Source organism: Schistocerca americana, chromosome 1, assembly GCF_021461395.2.
Source record: "Schistocerca americana isolate TAMUIC-IGC-003095 chromosome 1, iqSchAmer2.1, whole genome shotgun sequence".
NCBI lineage: Eukaryota > Metazoa > Arthropoda > Insecta > Orthoptera > Acrididae > Schistocerca > Schistocerca americana.
Window position 1 is genome coordinate 1,236,137,358 of NC_060119.1, and position 23,207 is coordinate 1,236,160,564.

The 23,207-nt window shown below is 38.5% G+C and overlaps 1 protein-coding gene across 2 annotated transcripts in view; it reads right to left on the minus strand.

Annotated features, from left to right (window-relative positions):
- The window catches only part of LOC124620048 (E3 ubiquitin-protein ligase RNF123-like), a 159,358-nt gene extending 149,112 nt beyond the window's left edge, over nucleotides 1–10,246 (minus strand). For both annotated transcript variants that reach the window (XM_047146724.1, XM_047146716.1), the window contains exon 1: nucleotides 9,968–10,246. The gene's annotated coding sequence lies outside the window, so the exon portion shown is untranslated. The remainder of the gene's footprint in view (nucleotides 1–9,967) is intronic.
- Between the last annotated feature and the right edge of the window lie 12,961 nt (nucleotides 10,247–23,207).

Genomic DNA, 23,207 nt, shown 5'->3' on the forward strand with positions numbered 1-23,207 from the left:
CCCCAGGTCGATATAGCATTAAATTCCTAGCGGTTAACTGCCGAAGCATTTGCAAAGAAGTGCCAGAACTTAAAGAGCTACTAAAAACCTGTGAAGCTCACATAAGACAGGTACAGGAAACTGGTTCAAACCTGAAGTTGACAGCAGTGAGATTTTTGGGAAAATTTAAAGTGCAAATGGAAAGGTGAGGCTAATGGGAAACGGAGGCGGGGTGTTTGTGACAGTACACAAGACACTCAACTCTACCAATATAGAAATTGAAGCTACATGTGAGATAGTTTGGGCAAGACTCAGTATCAGAGATGACGAAAAAATTGTAATTGTATCCTTGTATGTACCACCAGACTCACCTCTTCATGTAGGTTAAAATTTTAGAATAAATCTCAGTTCAGTAGAGTGTAAGTTCCCCCATCATAATGTAACCATTGGAGGAGACATTAATCATCCAACAATCAATAGGGATACCTAAAGTTTTGTTGTGGGCATGACAAGATATCCAGCGAGACACTACTAATTGCCTTCTCTGAAAACTACCTAGAACAGGTAGTTCTGAACCCCACTCACGATGTAAATATATTAGATCTAATGGCAACACACAGACCTGATCTCTTTGAGGTTGTTGACAATGGAACTGGTATCAGCAAGTTTGGGTCAGTTATAGTAACAATGATTGCAAAGTACAAAGGACACCTGCAACAAGCAGAAAGACTTATATAATTCAGCAGACTCAATAAAGATGCAACAATGTCATAGCTCCACGAGGAACTTGAAACTTTCAGCTCAGGACAGGAGCTGGCAGATGAACCACGACTCAACTTTAAAAGAATATTTGATTATGCACTGGACAGAATGCACCCAGAAGAGCAATTCATGGTGGAAGGAATGCTCCATGGTATACAGTCACTGTAAAGAAACCTCTAAAGACAAGGAGACTACCGCAAACAGGTATTAAACAAAGCAAAGGGAAACATGTTAGGCTGCCAAGAGAACAATGCAGAAGCCTTCAATGACTAGTGTACCAAAATATTGTAGAATTATCTTTCACAAAACCCAAATAAATTCTGATTTTATGTAAACACTGATAGGGGAGCCAAAGTTAGGATCCAGACACTCACAGATGAGACAAGAAATGAAATTTCAGGTAGCAAAGCAAAGGCAGAAATGTTTAACTCAATTTTAAACTTCTCCGTTGCAAAGAAAAACACAGGAGATTGCACCAAAACAATCTTTATGCCATTGCAAAGATGATTGAAATGGGTATTAATGTCAGTGGCATTGACAAAGAGCTGAAATCGTTAAAACTGAACGAAGCACAAGTGCTATCAGATTCTGTGTTGAATTTGTGGCTGAGTTACCCCCTCTTTTATCTATAATCCACTGTAAATCACTCAAACAAAAACCTATGCCCAGTTGTTGGGAGAAAGTACAGATCACATCTGTTTACAAATCAAGTAACGCAAGTGGTCCACAAAATTACCATCTAATATCTTTGACAATGACTTTTTGTGGAAACTTAGGACATATTCTGAGCTCAAACATAATGAGTTATCTTGAAAAAGAATGATCTTCTCCACACCAACAAGCATGGTTTTCAAAAACATCTATCATGTGAAACCAAACGCGCACTTTTCTCACATGAAATGCTGAACTCAATGGATCAAGGGAGTCAGGTAGATGCAGTATTTCTCAACTTGCAAAAAGTATTTGACTCAGAAGCGTATCTATGCTTATTATCAAAAGTAAAATGGTATGGGGTATCTAGCAAAATCTGCGACAGGACAGGTGATTTTTTAATAAGTAGGGTAGAGCTGGCAGAGGCTGCAAGTTAGATGGGGCTGGACGATTTAGCTGTTAGTGACATTCGGGTAAGGGGTGAGAAAGAAGAGGAAGTGGGAGAATACAAGGTCTACCTGTCAGGAATCAAAGCAGGAATAGCACAATGGGGTGTAAGGCTTTACATCAGGAAAGAAATGGAACCCAGCGTAGTTGCAATAAGGTATGTAAATGAACGACTGATGTGGATAGACTTGACAGTGTCTAGCAAGAAAATTAGGATTGTTTCAGTATATTCGCATTGTGAAGGGACAGATCAAGATAAGATGGATAGTTTTTATGAGGCACTCAGTGATGTAGTTGTTAGAGTAAAGGACAAGGACAGGGTTCTGCTCATGGGTGATTTTAACGCCAGAATTGGAAATCGAACAGAAGGGTATGAAAAGGTTATGGGTAAATTTGGAGAGGATATGGAGGCCAACAGGAACGGGAAACAACTCTTGGATTTCTGTGCCAATATGGGCTTAGTAATCACAAACTCCTTTTTTAAACATAAGAACATTCACTGGTATACTTGGGAAGGCAGGGTAACCAGATCTGTCATTGACTATATAATAACAGATCAGGAATTCGGGAAGGCTGTGAGGGACACACATGTATTCAGGGGATTCTTTGATGACACTGATCATTATTTAATCGGCAGTGAAATTGGGATTGTGAGGCCGAAAGTGCAGGAGGTCAGGTCCATATGTAGGAGGATAAGAGTGAAGAAACTTCAGGATAAGGAAATCAGGCACAAGTACATAACAGTGATCTCAGAAAGGTACCAGTTAGTTGAATGTAGTCAATTACAGTCACTGGAAAAGGAATGGACAAGGTACAGGGACACAATACTAGAAGTGGCTAAAGAATGTCTTGGAACAGTAGTGTGTAAAAGTAGGATGAAGCAAACAGCTTCGTGGAATGACACAGTCAAGGCAGCCGGTAAAAGGAAAAAGAAGGCGTATCAAAAATGGCTACTTACTAGAACTCAGGTAGACAGAGGAAGTTATGTTGAAGAAAGAAACAAAGCCAAACAGATAATTGCAGCATCCAAGAAGAAATCTTGGGAAGACTTTGGAAACAGGTTGGAGACATTGGGTCAAGCTGCTGGAAAACCATTCTGGAGTGTAATTAGCAGTCTTCGAAAGGGAGGTAAGAAGGAAATGACAAGTATTTTGGACAGGTCAGGAAAACTGCTGGTGAATCCTGTGGATGCCTTGGGCAGATGGAGGGAATATTTTGAAGAGTTGCTCAATGTAGGTGAAAATACAATCAGTAATGTTTCAGATTTCGAGGTAGAATGGGATAGGAATGATGATGGAAATAGGATCACATTTGAGGAAGTGGAGAAAATGGTCAATAGATTGCAGTGCAATAAAGCAGCTGGGGTGGATGAAATTAATTCGGAACTCATCAAATACAGTGGAATGTCAGGTCTTAAATGGCTACACAGGATAATTGAAATGGCCTGGGAGTCGGGACAGGTTCCATCAGACTGGACAAAAGCAGTAATCACACAAATCTTTAAACATGGAAACAGAAAACAACTACAGAGGTATCTCTTTAATCAGCATTGTGGGTAAAATCTTCTCAGGTACTGTTGAAAGGAAAGTGCGAGTATTAGTTGAGGACCAACTGGATGAAAATCAGTGTGGGTTTAGGCCTCTTAGTGGTTGTCAGGACCAGATCTTTAGCTTAGGCAAATAATGGAGAAGTGTTATGAGTGGAACAGGGAATTGTATCTATGCTTTATAGATCTAGAAAAGGCATATGACCGGGTTCCTAGGAGGAAGTTATTGTCTGTTCTACGAGATTATGGAATAGGAGGCAAACTTTTGCAAGCAATTAAAGGTCTTTACATGGATAGTCAGGCAGCAGTTAGAGTTGACGGTACATTGAGTTCATGGTTCAGAGTAGTTTCAGGGGTAAGACAAGGCTGCAACCTGTCTCCACTGTTGTTCATATTATTTATGGATCATATGTTGAAAACAATAGACTGGCTGGGTGAGATTAAGATATGTGAACACAAAATAAGCAGTCTTGCATATGCGGATGACTTAGTTGTGATGGCAGATTCGATTGAAAGTTTGCAAAGTAATATTTCAGGGCTAGATCAGAAATGTAAGGACTATGGTATGAAGATTAGCATCTCCAAAACGAAAGTAATGTCAGTGGGAAAGAAATATAAACGGATTGAGTGCCAAATAGGAGGAACAAAGTTAGAACAGGTGGACGGTTTCAAGTACTTAGGATGCATATTCTCACAGGATGGCAACATTGTGAAAGAACTAGAAGCGAGGTGTAGCAAAGCTAATGCAGTGAGCGCTCAGCTACGATCTAATCTCTTTTGCAAGAAGGAAGTCAGTACCACGACTAAGTTATCTGTGCACCGTTCAATCTTTCGACCAACTTTATTGTATAGGAGCGAAAGCTGGGTGGATTCAGGTTACCTTATCAACAAGGTTGAGGTTACAGATATGAAAGTAGCTAGGATGATTGCAGGTGCTAGTAGATGGGAACAATGGCAGGAGGGTGTCCAATGAGGAAATCAAAGAAAAACTGGGAATGAACTCTATAGATGTAGCAGTCAGGGTGAACAGGCTTAGATGGTGGGGTCATGTTACACACATGGGAGAAGCAAGGTTACCCAAAAGACTCATGGGTTCAGCAGTAGAGGGTAGGAGGAGTTGGGGCAGACCAAGGAGAAGGTACCTGGATTCGGTTAAGAATGATTTGGAAGTAATAGGTTTAACATCAGAAGAGGCACCAATGTTAGCACTGAATAGGGGATCGTGGAGGAATTTTATAAGGGGGCTATGCTCCAGACTGAATGCTGAAAGGCATAATCAGTCTTAAATGATGATGATGATGATGATGATGATGATGATGATGTAGGGTGCAGCAAGTTATGTTGGATGGAAAGTGAGCAAAAGATGTCGAAGTAACTTCAGGTATGCCCCAAGGAAGTGTGTGGGATCCTTGCTCTTCATCTTGTATATTACTGACCTCGGCCTTTTGGGGGATGGTGCAGTTGTTTAGAATGAAGTTCTGTCTGAAAGGAGCTGCACAATTATTCAGTCAGATCTTGATATGATTTCAAAGTGGTTCAAAGTGGTGCAAGGCTTGATAATTTGCTTTAAATGTACAGAATGCAGAATTGTGCACTTCACAAAATGGAAAATACCTGGTATTCTGTGACTATAATATCAATGAGTCACGGTTGGAATTGGTCAACTTTTTTTTTTTTTTTTTTTTTTATTTTAGAGATAAGAAATGGAACAATCACATAGGCTCCATCACAGGTAAAGCAGGTGAGAGGCTTTAGTTTATTAGTTGAATACTAAGAAATTACAATCAGTCTACAAAGGAGGTTTCTAACAAATCACTCATGTGACCCATCCTAGAATATTCTCCAAATGTGAGAGATCTGTACCAGATATGACTAACATGAGATACCGAACAGACACAGAGAAACACAGCACAAATTGTCGGAGTTTGTCTGATCCATTGTGTCTGTAGTTAATATGAGGTGGCTTAGAACACTACATACATTTAATAAAGGAATAAAACATGAACATATTTATTTACACTATGTACAACATACAGTATGTTATACATTATTTAGATCTCTTGGTTCTCAGATGTTAATCATTGAACTATCTGTATCATAATGTTATCTCCTGCTAAGTTTCAATCACTACATATCAACATCATCTGCTAGTACATAGTTGTCTCACTGCTGGTCTTTTGTGATCTGGAAGGAAACCAGTAGGGGAGATGGTGTGGGGAGGGAACATAGCTCCATATGTGGTGTCTTAGAAAGATACAAGAAAGGATACATAGCATGTACCGAGTAAAAGTGAAAACTGTGTCCTCTGGTGGCCCCTGCTGTGACTGATGGAGGTAACTGTTTTTTAGAAAAATGACATTGTACTGATGTAAATATTAATTTGACCAAAGAAGAAAAACAGTAGCTTTCAGTACTTCTGAGTAATCAGTCCCCCCCCCCCCCCCCTCCTTTTTAAAGCAGCTTTCTCGCTGGTTTACCAGGTATTTTTAGTTGATATAAGCACAGTATTACATGGTCTAGTAATAGTTCAGTGTTTACAGTTAACTTAAATGTGTACCTTGATTGATTAACATCCCTGGATGTTATATTTCTTGATGGACTATAGGGAACAAGATGAATAAATGAATGAATGAATGAAGATTGGCTTCCCCACATTTTGAATTGTATTTTACTTCATTGTTGTGAATAATTACAGTGTCATAGTTTTACAATGTTTTCAAATGTATTAGTTTGAGAAATATATTATTATAGTGTTATTAATTAGTGTAGCTATTCTGAGTTCCTTAAATTGAGATAGAATGCAGATTATATCTTGAGAGTGGTGGAAATCCACCTCATATGCAGCTAAATGCTATAAGTGTATGAGAAGCATTTCAAACAGTTCTATTAAAATCGAAAACACTGTATATTCTACAATATGTAGATTCATAAAGCAGTAACACAGTCCATTTTAATATCTACATAATGGTAAATATTGCCTCAATAAATGAATGAATAAAATGTTCAGCTACAAGACAGATGCGTTTAGCTACAAAATTATCACAACGAAGTCTTGATAAGATTTCAACTTACTGCATCTAATGATAAGTGATCTGATAAATAGACTGCAGATAACTGTAGAACAATTCAAGTCACTCACAAAATGCAAAGACTGTAATCTTTAATCAAAAAATATGACATCAGCTACAACAGATTGTTTCATCTTTGTATTAATTGGTTCTTCTGAGTGTTTCAGTGAGTGTTCTATTGTGATCTCAAAATGAAAGTAATTCCTATGATGGCATGCAGTGTACAGGAACTGAACAATAACACAGCAAGATCTCTTGAACAATGGTCAGTTTGTAGATAATGAAGTGACTTTGCAGATGTCTTGAACAGTGTAACAGAGGCAATTATTCAAGCTATACATCATTGACTCAGCAAACCCAGGCAGCAGCTATGCAAATTTTGACTGCAACACATTTAGACAGAATTGAAAATAAAATATTAACAACTAGAAGTTGTAGCAATAATCTATGTTATTTTGGTAAGACTGGAGCTAAAAGAACAGCAGACAGTGCCAAGTTACTTCAACAACCTCTAATTCAAATCGTCAATAAATAATAACTTCTACTATAAAATAATTGCTAATAGCCTAACACAGTGGCAATTGGCTTATTCAGATACTGTGAAAGTGTTTGACAATAATGAATCACCTACTTCATCAATAAAAATAGTTCAAAGGCATACTGACAAGCTCTGCCTAAAAAGGAACCAGATGTGTTTGGTTAGAAAACATGTTACACATAAGAAAAAGCTGCATGTAATGGTGGTTTGTTCGATTCACAGATGTAGCAGCAAAACTAGCCTTTATCAAAATCTATAAATAAAGAAGAAAGCAAGACACTCAGCACTAATTCCCATTCTGTATAAAAAGCCCAAAAATATACTGAACTAACTGAAAATTATGTCAGATACTTATACTTAGGGAAACAGAAAATGGGAAAATCAATATGTAAGAACCAATAACAAAAAGTGTACTATTAATTACACCTATACTTAACAGGCAATTCCTAAAATTAGACATATTGAGGGAATTTATAGAATTTATAAAAAACATAAAAGAAACTACAACACTTTTCAAATGACTAAAACTTGTAACAAGAACGAAATTGTGAACACAGAAAAGAGTGCAGTGAAAGGAACCATATGAGTCTTACACTCTTGAGTGAAGTAACTACTTTCTATAGGTAAAGTTACTGGACTCACTTCCACAGCGATACATACTTCCATAGCTATGGAATAAGTGTGTCATGTGTACTGCAGCATTAGGGTTTGGAGAAGAAAGGGTCGAGTAGTATAATGTAAAGGAACACAATGTGTGACTTTGTAAGTGTCCATAGATGTGTCATAGGAATATTTAGCCAGTATGCTTTCAATTCTCTTGTCTGTATAAAAGGAAATCAAGGATTCTGCAATAGATAAAAGATTCACAACTATGACACACGAAATACGGCCGACAGCGATATTCCAAACTGCCACATAAGCAAGACATTGGAGTTTTCCCACAGCTGCCCTGAAGACTTTCAACCATCTACCACTGTATGTTTGAACACTGTTCCTGAGGATATTCAGAGCTAGACTGACACACGTGCTCAAGCACCAGCCACTATATTCTGTAAACAAATTTTTCTCTACAAGTGGAACTGTAGGCTGGTCAACTTGAAACCATGACATGTGAAGCCACAAACCGAAAACATGAAACAGCTGTAAAGTACTGTTTATAACATCTATGTTGTGTAATGCCCCTTGCCTGTTATCTTAGTTTTAGCAGTGGTTTTAACATATAATGGACGAGATGTGACTCAATCTGTCCAGCCATGGCCAGTGAACAATGACTAGTAATAGTCACAGAAAAGGACCTCGCAATTGTGTTGGTGGCATTGTTAAGACATTAGTAACAACGCAAGTCTGCAGAGGGTATACAATAACCAAATTATTACTCCACAACAACTTTTTGATTGGGCAGTTAAAAACATTACATCTGTACACTCAGAATTTTGAACACAAGAGTAGTACATTGAAACCGAAAGATTTCTAGGAGAGTGCTTCAACTAATCTGTTACCATCGGAGGAACACAGAGGTTACATGTCTTCATACTGATAGCATCAAGAGTAAAAAAATGTACAGATTTCTTCAGATAGGCTTACAACACAATCTACTGTTGAAACAGTCACAAAACCTTTGGAAAACTGGCTTTGACAGATATTCATGGATACATTGCTGCCATATACAACACAAAATGGTGGCTAGTTTATTTTTTAATTTTTTTTAACAAAAGATGAAGTTCTTGATGAAGTTAAAGTTACTTCTCTTCATTCAGCTGGCCCATCATTGTCTTAGGCATATCCTACAAAACTGGATATTCGTTAGTATCTGTAAATAACATTCTTTGTAAAGCAAACCCAGTGACACCAGGAGTAAGAATATATCAAATTCCTGGGCATGATATTTTTTTTTAAAAAGGAGTGAGAACTTAAACCACATAGTTTTGTAACAAGTTTCACATGAGACAATTCAAATGCATGTGTTAACAGTAAGTGTGAATGTGTACAGGGATATGTTAACAATAAAGTTACATATATTTTTTTGTTTAAATGTATAAATTTAGAATCAAGGAAAGAGTTCCAAAAGGACACCTGTAACACCATTTTAGCTTAGTTGGGAGAGATGCTACAGCAATTTGAAATTATGGCGGTGGGGAGTTTTTTTTGCAATTTTTTTACAATTTCACATTGTTGTATTTTCATAATGGACTGAAGTATATTAATAACATTGGGCATTTTTCTTTAGCTATAAGTAGGCTACCACTGTGCCGAGCTGCATGAAAATCTGAGTCAGGTAGTGACTCCAATACTACATATGTTAAACGGGAGACACTGAAATGTTACTTTTCTCACATTCCAAGTACTTAAATGATACAAATAGAGGTTTATTTTTGAACATGTGTAACGTCTAAGTTTCATGTCTAACATGTTTTTGGAGTGTTGAAACTTTCCACCACAGACTAAAGATATTATGGCCCCAGCTTACAAGTTCAGTGCTGTTGTTTTTGTGTAAGAAATGCTTATATATCTCTTACAAAAGCAGAAAATGATTTGGAATGACATGTGAAAAATTGTCGGCCCTTGCATAAGCTTATGATGCTCATTTCTTTTAAATGTGCAGTTAATTTCTTCTATTACTTACCTCAGTAATTAAAATACTGGTGTCACGTGAAATTAAAAGGTACATCAAAATATTTGTGTGTATAGATGCACTGTGGGAGTTACAATTCGATATTTCGTAAAATTGATTCCTTTATTGATACGACAGGAATTTTCCTGTGTGAAATTCTATTTATGTTTTTTTTTTCTTTTTTTTTTTTTTTTTTTTAGCCGACAAATTTTGTAGCTGTTATAGAACATCATCTGTCGTCCAAGAACTGGGCAACAGGACAACTGTCATGCCCAAGTGGTTTCAAACTACCACGCAATACCGATGTTATTAACTACATCACAAACACCAACATCGTACAACAGGTTGATTGTGATTGTACATACCTTCCTTCTCCTTCTAATAATTTCATCAAGTCATCTTTTACAAAAATTTTGCTGGGCGACTTACGACGCGTGCAGCTGCAATCAGCGTCTGTCACTAATACTTATTTTCTTGTTCAAATATATATCGAGGCACATGTGCAAAATAAAAAAATTTGAAGTTTCTTAAATTTTGAAAAATTTGCTACCACAACAAGCCATAAGGGTTCCACAACACAAGCATTTTGCATGTTTGGTTTCTTGTTTACTCTATGACGAAACTATCATCTTTGTCAAATCTCGTTTTCCGCAGTCCGGTGAAAGACTGTTTTGCAAGGATCCTACTCCAGTAGCGTATAGGTCGAAAATTTATTGTGCAAATGTTGACGCACATGCATTAAGCTCGAAGAACCACTACAGAAAGTGTGATGTGAGCACCGTGGTGTTGTTTAGAAACTTTTATTTTACAAAGTAGGAAATGTGAAGAAGGGAACTGTCGCTTCTCAAACGAAATATAAATGTTGTACCATATTATTTAGTTTTCCGAATCATGGTTTGCCGGGGTGTGTCAATGGCTGGTTTTAACAACAAAATATTATGTTTCACAAATTATCAAATCAGTATACATACACATTATGATCTGCTAAAGTAAAAGTAAAATATAAGGAAAGAGAGAAGGCAGACGAGGAGACCTGGTCTAATGAATTCAGCTGAAACAAAACAGTTACAGAATATGCATGTAGTATTGCTTCCGTTATTTACTGTAAAATATAAAGTTCCCAACAAATTCCATGTTCGTACATACGCTGCCCAGTACGAATGAAACCGAAAGAAGACTAGCAACGCCATGTTAAGTATTGTTTGCGCTTAAGGGACAACCACTTTAAAGTCTGTTATCGCAATAGACGCAAATAATTCTGCAGTAATGAAGTGGAAAAAAATCATAACTTTTATAAGTTTTGCGGCATTACCGCACTACAGAAAAAATCATAAATGGAGAGGTTGAAGGAATAAATGATAATCATAAATCTTCAATTAAATCAGAAGTGAAGCATCCCCGTGATGACCTGGAATGGCTTGGGGGTTTCGTGTGAGTAGCAGTCTAGTAGAAGAGGCCTCTTTCCCCAACTACTTATCATTTTAGCTCTAATGTTTTGTTTCAGGCAAACGCGACTTGAATGTGTTACCGATAATTTTGTCAGTCATCTGCCCGGGAAAGTAATTTCGATGTTGTTGTGGTTGTGGTAGTAAGTCCAAAGACTGGTTTGATGGAGCTCTCCACGCTGCTGTACCCTATGCAAGGCTCAACCTCACTGAGTTGCTGTACCCTATTCAAGGCTCATCCTCACTGAATAACTACTGCAACCTACATCCTTCTGAATCTGCTTGACGTATTCATCTTTTGGTCTCTTCCTACGATTTTTAACTCCAATACTGAACTGGGATCCCTTGATGTCTCAGAATGTGTCCTATCAACCGATCCCTTCATCTACTCAGGTTATGCACATATTTAAATCCCCGATTCCATTCATTACCTTCTCATTAGTTACATGGTCTACCTATCTAATCTTCAGCTTTTCTGTAGAACCACATTCCTAAAACTTCTATTCTTTACTTGTCTAAACTGTTTATCGTTCATGTTTCACTTCCATACATGGCTGCACACCATACAGATACTTTCAGAAAAGACTACCTAACACTTAAGTCTATATTTGATGTTAACAAATTTCTCTTCTTCAGAGACACTTTTCTCACCATTGCCAGTCTACATTTTATGTCCTCTCCACTTTGGCCATCGTCAGTTATTTTGCTCCCCAAATAGCAAAACTCTTCTAATAATCTAATTCCCTCAGTATCACCTGAGGGGTCATTCCATATAAAATTTATTTATTTATTTGTCCATATAAATCTCTTTTTAAGTACATATATTGTACACAGGATATTGGACAGAAAACATTTTTTGGCTATTGGATTTTCAAATATCAAACATAAATTTTATAAATTTTTATGACAAATTGTATCTATACAGTTAATAATTACAAATTTTTGAAATACTGTATATTTATAACTTATTTCTACAATTAAAGATACAAATTACATTTTTTCTTGCATAGATACTGTGAGACTGAATAGTAGCAGTTTTTCAGAAGGTAGGATGTCACAGACTTTTTAAAGCTTTGTAGTTCAGTAAGAGATTTTATGTGTCTTGGTAATCTGTCGTAAAGTTTTGTTCCTGCATGATATACACCTTTTTGGCATAATGTGGTGTTACAATGATTGACGTGTATGTCACTGTCTGACCTGGTACTGTAATCAAGGACACTTTTGTTTTGAGGAAAAACGTTTTCTTTTCTCAGTATGCTTTTTTTGACATGCGTGACTATTTCCAGTATATAAATGCAGGGAAGGGGTAGGATCTTTAGATCTTTAAAGAAAGGTTTGCATGATTTTCTGCTGCTCACTTGTTTCATTATTCTTATAATTGCCTTTTGTTTCCTGAAAACTGTTATGGCCTGATGTACATTTCCCCAGAAAATGATACCGTACTTCAGTATTGAATGTACACGAGCAAAGTAAACAGCCCTAACTGTTTCTGCACTAGTACTGTTGCAGAGAATTCTTACCACATAGCTCATTTTTGCTAGTTTTGAATTTAGGTCTGTGATATGAGTGTTCCATTTAAGATCACCCAATAAAAAATAAATTTTACACCCACCTCCTTAGATTTTCATGAAATTTGGCTCAAATGGTTCTAATACCATCCTGACAAAACCTGCAATTTTTTTTGCTGTAGCTCTTATAGTTTTTTTATAAATTTTTAAAGTTTTTATGTTTTGCATTTTCCGAACCTTCGTAAATGGTAAATTTAATTTGTATTCAAAACTTTAAAATTGGTTATCTTAAAAACTCTTTTAGATAACATCATGAATTTTTGCAGCAAGTTTATTTATTATACATGTTTGTAGATAAAAATGATACTATTAAAATATATTAATATTTTCTATGAAGAAAATATGTTTTTTTAACAGATGTTTTGTTTTATAAGAATTGCAATATCTAGAGTCTCAGAGCTGATAGAATGCTCAAATTTGTTTTAATTTACTCTTAAACATATAGGCTACTTGATAAAACAAATAATGATGGCTTTTTAACATGTTTATTAATTATAGTAGATTACATTAGAATTTTGTACAAAGATAGTGTACTTATGACACTTATGTATAACCCAACTGATTGCTTGAAACATTGAATTTTTTGAGTAATTTTGTCTTTTTAATAAACATTAATGCTGATTCAAACTGTTTTTCCACTTCATCCAAGAGCTTTCAGTTCTTTTTATACAGTCTTTTTTTAAGTAATACATTCTTCCAGTGCCGCTTGATTGAGGTGCGTCTACTACACAGACTATGTGCTCCAAAGGCACTATGCAAGAATCTTCTCTTTTAGGCCAATAAAATGATGCGGCTGCTCCTGAAGGATGTAGAAATAGAATTTCTGCATCTTCTTCATCATTGAATATTGTTTTTACCAGTCCAAAGCACCAGCCACCGTCATAATTTGCAGCCACATAGCTATTTATGGATGGTTCAACACGAACCCAATCAGAAGATGAATGGAAAGAAAAGACTAAGGAGGGTTTTACACTATCTGTATTCCTTCTAATTTCAAGGTTGTTTGTTGGAAGTGGTTTGAAGTTATGAAAACTTCTTGTTCCAGGAATGGTTCGGGTTGCTGAAAAACGTTTTTCTAGTTTTAACCATAGCAAATCAGCTTCTTTTTTGTCAGTAAAGTGAAAATGAATGTTTTCAATATTTTTTTTTACAAAACTTGTACACATCGATTGCTGTCATTATTTGTTCTTCGTCTGAAAGCTGTAGACTGGCTTTCCTTAAAATTCTTTAATAGTTCCTCCTAGGCCATCACAAATTGACTTCCCATGACTTGTTGCAAAAAAGAGTGTTGGGCCTTCAAATTAAAGTCTCTCAAGTGCTCAGTCAAATTTTTAAAACTGTTTCTATTTTTGTACTGCCCAGCACAACCATCTGTAAAGTAGTGAACTGAGTCAATGTCAGTATGATATAATGACAGCCACTTTGTAATTTCTTTTTGTAAAAAGTTAACAAAACCAGTGTCATGTTCTTGGTCATCACTAATAAAACATTGGTTGGAAACAAAAACAATGTTTTCCTCATTTCTTGGAAAAACTCCAACTGGACGTAGAGTACAACCACCTCTATTCCAGTGGTAACTTTGGATCTCATTTTGTATAACAAAGGAATAATTTTCACTGAAATCCATCACAATAATTGCTGTTTTGGGTGGTGGATCTTCTTTCAATCTTTTAAAGGCTGCTGATTGGGATTTTGCTATAAACGAGTGCGGGGTGAGCTTTTCCAATGACATAACCAATAAAGAAATGTAGTCTTCAATACTGATAAACTGTTTGATCATTTCTGCCCTGTCTGTGTTAACCAACTGACACATTACAATTTCTTCTTCTAAATCATAATCTTCACTTAGTTTTTCAGTTAAGTACACAGTTAGTGCAGTATTTGCAGGACAGCTGTCGCAATGACGTAGCACGCAGTTTTGGTTTTCTGTGTTGCACACGAGCATCTTAATTAGGTCTTTATAAGATTCTTCAATTTTCACAGCATCCAGTAATAGTTTAACATTCTGGTGGATACTGCATACACATACAGTGTGTGTGCCTGCAGCACCAGCAAGGATACACCATTTAGGTCTTAAGAAACAAAATTTTGAAAATCCTACTTCTACCTCGGGATTCTCCCATTTGAAAGAATAATAGAGTTCTCTTAAGTTACACAAAATAAGTCTCTTTTGCGTGTACACATTTTTTGAACACTTACTTTGTCTTTTGTTCCAGGTAGCACTCTGGAACTTTCATCCTTTTCATAAAAATCTGTTACAAGTCTTACTGTATTTTCAGAAAGAGTTTTACCTTTTTTTTGGACCAGGAGTTTCCAAAATACCCTTTTCAGATTTTAGCTTTCTAGCTTGTCGCACCATGTACTCACTCACATTAAATTCTTTCATCACTTCATTTCGACTCCAAGAATCTGGAGCCAAGGTCAGAATCTGGATTTTTCTAGCCCTCCCAACAGATGAAATCTTCACTTTCATAAGAGAAATCATTACATCAAAATCCTTTGCTTTCTCAACCACACTTGTATCTTCTTCGTCATCATCAGAACTTGGTGCATCATATTTTAATGCTTTTGAAACCGTCTTTTTTACAGTCTTTTCAATACTGCTAACCTTCTTTTTAAAATAAGACCCTTTACTTTGTTCTGACAAGCCATAAAGCTTTATCGGTGTTAAACCTGAATTATCAAGGGCAATGTTTGTTTGTACGAGGGATTCATTTCTGGATTCCAATGATTCTAATTCAACCATGATTTCATCATCTGTTTCACTTTCATTGACTTCAACTCTTAATTTTTCCTCACAAACGTTACGGCATGTTGAGCAAAACTTTTGTCCAGGTTTTATGCTAATATTTTTTGTCAGTAATTGTTTAGAAAGATCCAAGCCTACACTTCTCAACGATTTTTTGATGGGCTTTTTGTGTTTTTTTAGTGGGTCTGCACATGTTATTTGATATTTTTCAAAAACATTTAAAAAGTAGTAACTGTGGTGTGAACATATATTCTTAAATTCACACAGATTAATTCCAGTTTATAAGTGGATCAAATCTTTTTCTTCCTCACTCAATTCAGATACCGGCTGTAACTTTTTTGAAGGTGTGTAGGTTGTTTGGAAACAGTCAAATTTTTTAAATAACCCTACGCTACAGGTTTGAATATCTGACATACTGATTTCACTTTTGGTCTGATTACTGTTCTGGTTACTTTTATAGGATATTGGAAAAGAATCTCTGTAAACTAAGTAACAGTACTTACTGAAACTTCGAATAAACTTAATAAAATACTATCCAAGCACTATTTAACACTGTAATAATTTTTTACTTCAAAACACAGGAGTAACAAAACAAAATCCAAGTGTACATTGTTACTCCAAGAAGACAAAAACTTATTTTCGGTCTCTAAGTCACTTGGTACTTTTTATTTTTAAAATATAATTAATATTATTTTAAAAATTAGATAACTATTAAACAGGTTAAAAAGCCAACATAATTTTTTCTTTTATCTAATAGCCTATACAATTAAGAGTATTTTAAAACAAATTTGAACTTTCTATCAGGTCTGAGACTCTAGATATTGCAGTTTGTAAAACTAAACATCCTTTAGCTAAAAAAAAAATAAAAATAAAACTTGTAAATTTTTTTCATTTGGAAGATTTTAATATATCTCTATGGTAATTTTTTTAAACATTTAGATATAATACACAAATTTATTCCAAAATTTCATACTGATATCTTGAGTATTCTTTAATATACAAATTTTTTTAGTTGTGAGGACACGTTTAAGTTACGATTTCCGACTGCTGAAACAACGCCAAATCTAAAAACTTTAAAAATTTATTTAAAAAAAAACTATAAGAGGTAGAGCAAAAAAATTTTACAAGTGCTTTCAGGATGATAAAAGAAGTAATTGTACCAAGTTTAATCAAAATCAGACATGGTTGGTGTCAAGGCCTGGGTGACTTGACATGGAATGACACTGAGTTAATTCGACTACATTCCATTATCCTCGTTTTGCTTTTGTTGGTGTTCATCTTATATCCTCCATTCAACACACTGCCCATTTCATTCAATTGCTCTTGCAAGTCCTTTGCGGTCTCTGACAGAATTACAATGTCGTTAGCAAACAGTAAAGTTCTTATTTCTTTTCCCTGAACTTTAGTTCCTACTCCAAATTTTTCTTTGGTTTCCTTTACTGCTTGCCCAATGTACAGTTTGAATAAGTTTAGGGATATGCCACTACCCTGTCTCAGTCTCCTGTGATACCATTCGACTCTTGTAACTGCCACCTGGTTTCTGTACACGTTTTAAATAGCATTTCGGTCTCTGTATTTTACCCCTGCTACTTTCAGAATTTCAAAGAGAATATTTCAGTCAGCATTGTCCAAGTCTTCCTGTAAGACTGCAAATGCTATAAATGTAAGTTTTCCGTTCCTAAACCTATCTTCTAAGATATGTCATAGTGTCATTGTCGCCTCATGAGTTCCTGTAGTGCTCTGGAATGCAAACTGATCTTCCCTGAGGGTAGACCAGCTTTTCCATTCTTCTGTAAAGAATTTGTGTTAACATTTTGCAACCATGACTTATTAAACTAATTGTTCTGTAATATCCATACCTGTTGGTACCTGCTTTCTTTGGAAGTGGAATTATTAAATTCTTCTTGAAGTCTGAGGGTATTTCTCCTGTCTCATATCTTGTGCACCAGATGGAAGGGTTTGTCATGGCTGGCTCTCCGAAGGCTATCAGTAGATCTGATGGAAAGTGATCTACGCCTGCAGCCTTGTTTTGACTAAGTTATTTTAGTACTCTGTCAAATTCTTCTCACTGCATCATATCCCCCATCTCATCTTCATCCACATCCTCTGCTGTTTCCATAATAATGCCTTTAAGTATATCTCCCTTGCATAGATCCTCTATATATTCCTTCCACCTTTCGGCTTTTGCTTAGGGCTCATTTTCCATGTGAGCTCTTGATATTCATACAGCTGCTTCTGTTTTGTCCAAAGGCCTCTTTAATTGACCTGTAGGTGATATCTTTCTTCCAGAATGAGATTTTCACTCTGCAGCAGAGTGTCCACTGATATGAAACTTCCTGGCAGATTAAAATTGTGTGCCGGACCGAGACTCGAACTCAGGACCTTTGCCTTTCGCGGGCAAATGCTCTACCAACTGAGCTACCCAAGCGTGACTCACACCCCGTCCTCACAGCTTTACTTCTGCCAGTACCTCGTCTCCTACCTTCCAAACTTTACAGAAGCTCTCCTGCGAACCTTTCTTTCAGGAGTGTTAGTTCTGCAAGGTCCGCAGGAGAGCTTCTGTAAAGTTTGGAACGTAGGAGACAAGAAGTAAAGCTGTGAGGACGGGGCATGAGTCGTGCTTGGGTAGCTCAGTTGGTAGAGCATTTGCCCACGAAAGGCAAAGGTCCCAAGTTTGAGTCTCGGTCCGGCACACAGTTTTAATCTGCCAGGAAGTTTGATATCTTTCTTTCTCATAGTGTTAGGAGAATGTTTTGCTAGAAGTCTCTGTGTGTACTGTAATTAGTAGGTATATGCCCAAACTTATCTTTGTGTCAAGATGCTGTGTAATATTCCTAGATTTATCGCTTTATCACTTAATACTAGTTCTTGAAACTTGGTAAGGAGGCATTTGTGGGATTGTTAGTATCTGCCTTCAAGCATCTGCCATTCCAGTTTTTCATGAATGAATTGCAACTGTGTGGCTCCTCCACCTACAGACTCTATCAGAGTGATCCCATCCCAGAAGTCCAACATAATCTCTAATCTGTGCTTAAGCCTTAGGCCCCTCCTCCTCCCTGAATCCATTTCCCTCCTCATCCCTATGACGCCCTATACACCCACCTTCTACGTGCTCCTCAAAATCCACAAACCCAATAATCCTGGACTCCCCATTGTAACTGGTTATTGTGCCCCCATTGAAAGAATTTTGGCCCTCATTGAACAACACCTCCACACAATTGTCCAAAATCTAGCCTCCCACATCAGAGATACTAACTATATCTCCATTATCCCCACCCCTTTACCTGTTGGATCCTCACTCATCACTGTTGATGTCACTTCCCTATACTCACACTGACTGCTATTGAACACTAACTCTCCCAACATCCTTCAGATTCCAAACCTGATACCTTATTCCTCATACATGTTACTAAATTTACCCTAATACACAACTACTTCTCCTTTGACAGGAAGGTATAAAAGTAAACCTGCAGCACAGCTGTAGGCCGACCAGTATATGAGCCATCTAGAGGAAACCTTCTTAGCCTCCCAAAACACCAAAGCCCTGGTCTAGTTCAAGTTCGTTGATGAAATCTTCATGATTTGGACTTGACGCAAAGACAACCTATGTTCATTCCTTCACAATCTCAACATCTCTCCCATCTGCTCCACCTGTTCCTCCTCAGTTCAGCATGCTATCTTCCTGGATGTTGACCTCTTCCTCTCTGATGGCTGCATCCACAACTCTGCCCACATTAAACCCACCAACAGCACTTGCATTTCAACAACTACCATTCTTCCCACACTAAAAAAATTCTTCCCATACAGACTGGCCTCCTGGAGACAGAGTATCTTCAGTGATAAGTAATCCCTTGCCTAGTATACTGAGGGTCTCACAAAGGCCTTTACAGGCAGGCACTATCCCACACACTGAGTCCGCAAGCAGATTAGCCATGCCTTATCACCACATCTCCCAAGAACCAGCTACAAAGGAGTGCCCCCTTCATCACTCTATATTGCCTCAGATGGGGACAACTGAACTACACCCTGTGTCAGGGCTTTGATTATCTATTATCATTTCCTGAAATGATAGACGTCCTACTCAAGACTCTTCTCATGTCTCTTAAAGTTGTGTTCCATCACCCACCCAACCTCCACTACATCCTAGCCACCCCTGTGCCACTCCCAATCTCAGCCCTTTGCCACAGGGATAACATTCCTGTGAAAGATCCAAACCTGCCCAGTCCATCCACCGAGCACTTCCTCTTCCAGTCCTGTCACAGGCTTAACTGAGGCCAGGCCACCTGTGAAAGCAGCCATGTTATGTAGCATTTTCCATAGGTATGACTACCAACCAGCAGTCCCCCCCCCCCCCCCCCCCCCCGGCTCCCCGGGAGCTCTCCATTCTTTCGTGGGTACATGTGTGTGGACAGGGCCCTGAGCTATTGCTCTATTGCTGCCTTTCTTCTCTCCTGGGCTGTGTTACCTTCCCAGTATCCACTCCTTCCCATCCTAGCTCCTCCCCCTCCTGCTCCCCCTTTCTCCCTTGTTGTTTCCATTTGTGAAGACCCCACTATTCCCTTGGTTCTGCTATTCCTTTTCAGTCTCATCTTCCCCCTTCTCTCTCTCTCTCTCTCTCTCTCTCTCTCTCTCTCTCTCTCTCTCTCTCTCTCTCTCTCTCTCTCTCTCTCCCCCCCCCCCTCTCTCCCTGTCTCCCTGTCTCTCTCTTGACATTTGATCTCCCTTTCTAAATTCTATTTCTGTAGTGTGAGGCATTTGGGAAGTCTCCCTCCGTATCTATAGTGTGCATTCCTCTCGCTTTCCTCTTTCCTCACTTCCTTCCTTCCTTCCCCCCTTCCTTCCCCCTTGCTTCCTTCCTTTCTTGATGTAGACATTCCTCCCCCCCCCCCCCCCCCCCTCCCTGCCTCCAGACTATGTCACCAATACCAGATTCAGAAATTCAAAACTCTCGACCCTCTGTCCTACTTTGAGGCCCGTCTCTTTAACTTCTAACTTTGCTTCTGTTGCGCCCTTTCCTCATCTTCCTTCCTCCTGACCTCATCCTATCCCCTTTCCTTTCTTCCTCCCTGCCAGTTCCCATTCCCTCCCCTCGCAGAACCAGTCCGTCTGGTCGGCAGGAGAATAAACCTTCCTCTCTGGTACCCACTGGGGAAGGAGATCCCTCTAGGACTCCCACCCCTTCCCCCTCCCATGTGTCTCTAGGACAAGAATCCTGTTACTTAGAGTTGGACACTCTATAGGTCTGAAGGCCACTCGTTCTCTTTCAGATCGTGATATTGCTGCAACTTGCTCTCTTCCCGAGATCACCCACTCTCGCCCTCTGGAGGAGAAGAAGATGCTTAAGTCTCGGGATGCCCATCCCAACATCCCAGGTGGTGTCGCCCCCTCCCTCTCAATCAGGGGTCCCCCAGGGGGCTCACAGTTCTTTTGTGAGTTCGTGTGTGGCACACAAGGGGCCTTGAGCTATTGCAACCTATTCTTCCTTCCCAGGCTGCATATGCTTCCCTGTGCTTCTCCCTCTGTGGCCTCACTCCTCCCCCTCTGACCCCTTCTTCCCCTCTCTCGGTCGCTATCCACCTGGTTTCCTGTATTCCTTGTGGTTTTGGTCCCATAGCCTTTTCTCTGTTATCCTTCCATTTTGGTGTTTAGGTCCCCCTTTGGGCTTTGACCTCCACTTCTAAATTTTCTGACTGTAGTGTGAGTCATTTGGGGAAGCCCTGCTTAGCATCTATTTTGTGGTTTCCTCTCCCCCCTTCCTTCCCCTCTTCCTTCCCTGCTGTACCCCCTCCTCCCCACTTGGTCACCAGCATGTGTAGCCAGTCCGTGTGGTGAGGCTGTTATGTACTCATGGCAGAGTCCCATTACAACACAGGGATTGCACTTTTGATAGCTGAGCTGTTGCTTCCCTGTGCTTGTCATTCCAGAGCATCGGAACTCCCAGAAATGACCTCTGTGCTAGAAGAAGACCCTTGCTGTGGCTGGATGGCGCCCATGGGGAAAGCCCCCTGATTGGATTGGGTGGGATGAGGATGGATGCTTTGTGTGTAAAGCATATCAATCTCCAAAAATCTGGCTATTCTTCTACAGCTGTATCTTCGAGTGGTAACAAATCATTGAACGTGCTTCTTATGACCCAGCGGCCTTCCCTTCCCTCCCCTAGGTACGCCCCGGGAGGAGGCCAGGCTCACCGGCTTGGGTTGAAACACTTTTCCCACTACATGGTCTGTACTAGGACATACAGAGACATATTCACAGCCACAAAGCCATTATTTTTTGTGGAAAACATTGAAGATAAGTTTGGCAAAGTGGAGTCTCTCAGTAAGATGCAGTCAATTTCTCTGTTGATCAAACCTCCTTCTGCCACCCAGTCTCCAGTTCTTCGCACTTGTGATCATCTTGGCAACATTTTGGTGTCCATTACACCTCACCAGTCCTTGAATATGGTCCAAGGAGTCATTTTTCATAGGGACATTGTGGCTGAGCAGTGCATTGCAAAGTTCAACTCACCTGGTGATGAATCTCTTCTCACACACACGCCTCCTTGAAGTTACTGAAATGCAGTCTCGGCCAGAAATAGCTATAGAAAAAACAGCCGTACACCTCGTAACTATAAGTTGCACCAAAAATTGTTTTGTCAGTGGATGGAATAGTTAAATGAAAGTATTTATGTCCATAAACTTTCAATGTATTACAGTAAGCTTACATATACTACTCATTACCAAGCCTTACTCTAAACTGTACAAATTCTGAAAATTCCACATGCACACATCATTCATAACAGTAGCCAGTTTATGGTAATTATTAACTATCTTTCACCGAAAGTCTGCAAATGGATAGTTTCTTGCAGAGTAGCTCATTCAAACATTGTTATAATCCATCTCACATGGCAAAATGCTCACGCATTCACGAGTAAGCAACACACCACACAGATTTTAGTTATTTAAATGTCTCCAGAAGTTCTAAACTTTACTACATGCATTGAATCAAACCCTCTTCCACAGTTTATCGTACTTCTGAAACATTTTGGTACTGAAATATCACAATATTAATAATTTTCATCGGAGTACATAACAGTAGAACTGATTACTATGAGATCCGAGCCCTCACTCTCCTCACTTCCCTACACATAAGAAGCTTCCAGTTCCCAAAATACATGTGAATATGCTGATTTCTGATTGGCAGAAAAACATCACAGCCAGTTGGAAAGCAGCATCAAACCCCCTTAATCCCATATATATATCCCAAGATTGCTTCATCAGGTTGTGTGTTTTTTATTGTCTCTATCAACATACCAACACTTTCTCATTTGGTAAGTTACAGCATCTTTGTTTTTATATACATTTTTTCCTAGGTGGAATGTTTCCCTCTATTTTATATATATAAACATTCCACGTGAGAAAAATATATATAAAAAACAAAGATGCTGTAACTTACCAAACGAAAAAGTGCTGGTATGTTGATAGACATAATAAAAAAACATGCAAACACACACACACACAAATATTCAAGCTTTCGCAACCCAAGGTTGCTTCATCAGGAAAGGGGGAAAGAAAGGGAAAGACTAAAGGATGTGGGTTTTAAGGGAGAGGGTAAGGAGTCATTCAATCCCGGGAGCGGAAAGGCTTTAAACTGTGCATACCATCGCCGAATGGAGTTAACAGTTGGTGGATCTTTGTTGAACTTAGTCCTGAAGTGTCGTTGCACTGTTATGACTGACTGATGTGAGTGCATTTCAAGCACGACATACGCTTTCTCAGTTCCTGTCACCATTTTGTCTCACTGCGCTCTCGAGCGCTCTGGCGGCAGAAACCTGAAGTGCGGCTTCAGCCGAACAAAACTTTAT